At 62.5% G+C, this 3,263-nt stretch overlaps 1 protein-coding gene across 1 annotated transcript in view; it reads right to left on the bottom strand.

The window, feature by feature from the left end:
• Positions 1–229: 229 nt before the first annotated feature.
• The window catches only part of LOC130583749 (bMERB domain-containing protein 1-like), a 22,617-nt gene continuing 19,583 nt past the window's right edge, over positions 230–3,263 (bottom strand). Inside the window, 1 exon segment of the mRNA XM_057383301.1 lies at positions 230–2,914. The gene's annotated coding sequence lies outside the window, so the exon portion shown is untranslated.

Here is a 3,263-nt window from a genome sequence, read left to right as displayed (position 1 = left end):
AAAGATCCTTCAGCCAGGCCCAAAAGTGAAATGTGGGTCAGAACCAGAGATGGAAGGGTTGGGGATCCCTTTGGGCATTCCAGGGAACTCCAAAGTCCAGCCTGAGTTTTTAGGATCGTGTCCCCGTTCCTCTTTACCTGCCCTGCTGTGACACAGCCGAGCCATCTCCTGAAAGGTCCCAGGTGGGGACAACACCTACAGAGCTTCCAACAGACATTTATTGGTTTGGGTTGAGATCAATGCACATGGACTGGTGTCACTCACATGGGCTGGGCACCTTTTCCAGCAGTTCCCTGTGCCCAGGGGAGCAGCCTGAGGAGCAGGCACAGGGACATAGCTGGGACACACAGACAGCCCCTGCTCGTCCTSCTGTGCAGCGGCACCGCTCCCAGCWTGGGCTGGGGCCAGAGAGGGAACTCTGCCACCCAGGGCTCATCCTGGCCTCTGGCTCTCTCTCAGCCTGACTGGCCGGGCCCCTCACTGTCCCAGCAGGGCCCTGGGAAGGCAGGACAGAGAGGGGCCTTTGGTGAGTGTGGATCAAAGCAAACCCCTGTGAGCTGAGCAAAGCAGCTCTGGACAGGCTCTGGAGGAGCAGGGAGGCAGTGACCAGGATGGGATCAGCTCCAGGATGGGATCAGCCACAGGGTGGGATCAGCCCCGGGATGGGATCAGCCCCAGGATGGGATCAGTCACAGGGTGGGATCAGCCCCAGGATGAGATCAGCTCCAGGAGGGGATCAGCCCCAGGATGGGATCAGCCCTGGGATGGGATCAGCCCCAGGATGGGATCAGTCACAGGATGGGATCAGCCCTGGGATGGGATCAGCTCCAGGATGGGATCAGCCACAGGATGGGATCAGCCCCAGGATGGGATCAGCTCCAGGATGGGATCAGCCCCAGGATGGGATCAGCTCCAGGGTGGATGGATGCTGCTGCTGCTGGACTGGCCTGTCCCACATTCTCACTGTCTCCCACACCCCCACTGTGTCCTGCAGGGCACAGAGCGGGCCCTGTGGCTCCATTTGGGATCTGCAGGTGCTCCCTCTGGCAGGAGAGCAGCAGGAGGTGGCAGGGGGTGGCTGCAGGAGCAACAGGGCATTAACAGTGAGCAGCCCAAGCAGGAGGCTCCAAACYGAGCCCTGTGAACCCAGAGGTGACAGAGCCAGAGCAGGGTCACACCGGCTGGACACATTTGTGGTGTCACATGGGCCCRTTTGGGACTTGCACCCTGGGCTGGGAGTGACCAGAGGGACTGGTCTGGTTTGGGGACTTCTCCAGCTGTGGGATGGAGGAGAGTCCCCAGGGAGGACAAAGGAGTGGAAACCCCCTCAGGGGTTGGAGAACAGCCACAGGGATTTCTGGCATTTCTCACAGGCTGGGGGAGCTGGGATTGTTCAGCCTGGGGAAAAGAAGCTTCAGGAGGAACAGGAGGAACCAATTATGGCCTTCAGTGCCTGAAGAAGCCAGCAGGAAACATGCAGAGGGACTGGGGACGAGGGATGGAGTCACAGGACCCAGGGAATGGATCCCAGTGCCAGAGGGCAGGGATGGATGGGATATTGGGCAGGAATTGTTCCCTGGGAGGGTGGGCAGGCCCTGGCACAGGGTGCCCAGAGCAGCTGTGGCTGCCCCTGGATCCCTGGCAGTGCCCAAGGCCAGGCTGGACATTGGGGCTGGGAGTGACCTGGGACAGTGGGAGGTGTCCCTGCCATGGCAGGGGTGGCACTGGAGGGACTTTGAGGCCCCTCCCAGCCCAGCCCATTCCATGATTCTGTGATGAGCCAGAGGAACTCAGACCCACGGCACAGCCCCGGGAGGATCCCACCGGCACCCAGGTTTATAAATGTGCAGCCAGGTGTGAAGGAGCCCCCTGGGCTGTGACACCCCCGGGGGTGTGACTGGGCAGGGACCCCACACTGTCACCCTGCAGCAGGGCTGAGCTGGGGGAGTGGCATTTTCACATTTCCAACAGGAGGCCACGCCAGGCCACCCAGGGCAGCCACAGCCCCCAGGAGAGGGCAGGAGGTGGGACAGCCCCTGTCCTGCTGCCATGGCACCAGCCTTGGGGTCCCGTGCAGGGACATGGGACTGAGACACTGGGTGACCTCAGGGTGCCCCAATCACACGGGGCTCTGTCCAGCTCGTGGGGCCAGCACAGAGGTGCTGGCTGGGGCACTGGGGACAGGACTGAGTGTCCCCTTGGCACTGAGAGCATCTCACCTGCTGTCTCCACCTTCCTCTGCCACTTTACCGGCTCCTCTTTGGTTTCCATTCCCTCCTGTTGTGAATTTTGCTCTTTTGCTCCTTTTCCCTGGTGTTGGACACTGGCCCCAGTCCCAGTGAGGGGAGGACAGCGGTTCCTGTGCCCCAGCCTGTGCTCCACAGGGACTCCACAGGGAGCACCCCCATCCCAGCCAGGGGCTCCAGGGGTTGCCCTGCACCCCTGCTCAGCTCCACCAGGGCCAAAGGGCTCCTTGCCACAAAACCACGGCACAAACGGGACCCCAGCCAGGGACATTCCTCCCAGGAGTCCTCAGGAACCACCCCATGGACCCTCCCAGGTGGTGCAAGGCTGAGGACGGGACCATCACCAGTAATGACAGTGTGTCCTGGGTGGCAGAGCAGGATGTTCTCCTGCAGCAGCTCCAGGTGCTTTTCTGTCCCCATGTCCAACTGTGGGAYGCTCCAGTCCCGCCCATGGGCTCCCTGCTGCTGCCACAGCCTCCAGGCCAGGCCGGGCTGGGACGTGGTGTCTGYGCTGCCGTGGGGCCACCAGGAGCAGTGCCAGTGGCCAGAGCTGCCCGGGCAGCCCGAGAGCCCTTGGCACCACTGCTGCTGCTGCTGCAGGGGAATCGTGGACAGTGATGGACGCTGGATCTCCCGAGGAGAGCGGGGAGCAGAGCCTGGCTGCGGACCTGGGGAGCAAAGGAGGACAGGGGGAAACTGGGAATCACAGCCAGGGACCACCCTGTGCAGGGGCCAGAGCCAGCCCTGCTCCTCAGAGCCTGTGGGGCCAGCCCTGCTCACAGAGCCCACACAGCCAGCCCTGCTCCACAGAGCCCATGGAAGGAGCTCCTGGCTGACCACCATGAAATCTCCACTGAGATGAGACGAGTCCTCCCATGGAGGCTCCAAGCCCTGCAGCTCTGTCACCATCACCATCCCCGCACACAGAGCTGGTCCCAGGTGGGGTCAGGTGGGTGCTGCAGCTTTGGGCTCAGCACCCACAGGGTGACACCCCTACCTTGTCTGCAGCCCCAGCCC

Source organism: Malurus melanocephalus, unplaced genomic scaffold (assembly GCF_030028575.1).
Source record: "Malurus melanocephalus ecotype Western Australia unplaced genomic scaffold, MMel_1.1 scaffold_622, whole genome shotgun sequence".
Lineage (NCBI taxonomy): Eukaryota > Metazoa > Chordata > Aves > Passeriformes > Maluridae > Malurus > Malurus melanocephalus.
This window is presented reverse-complemented; position numbering and strand designations above follow the sequence as displayed.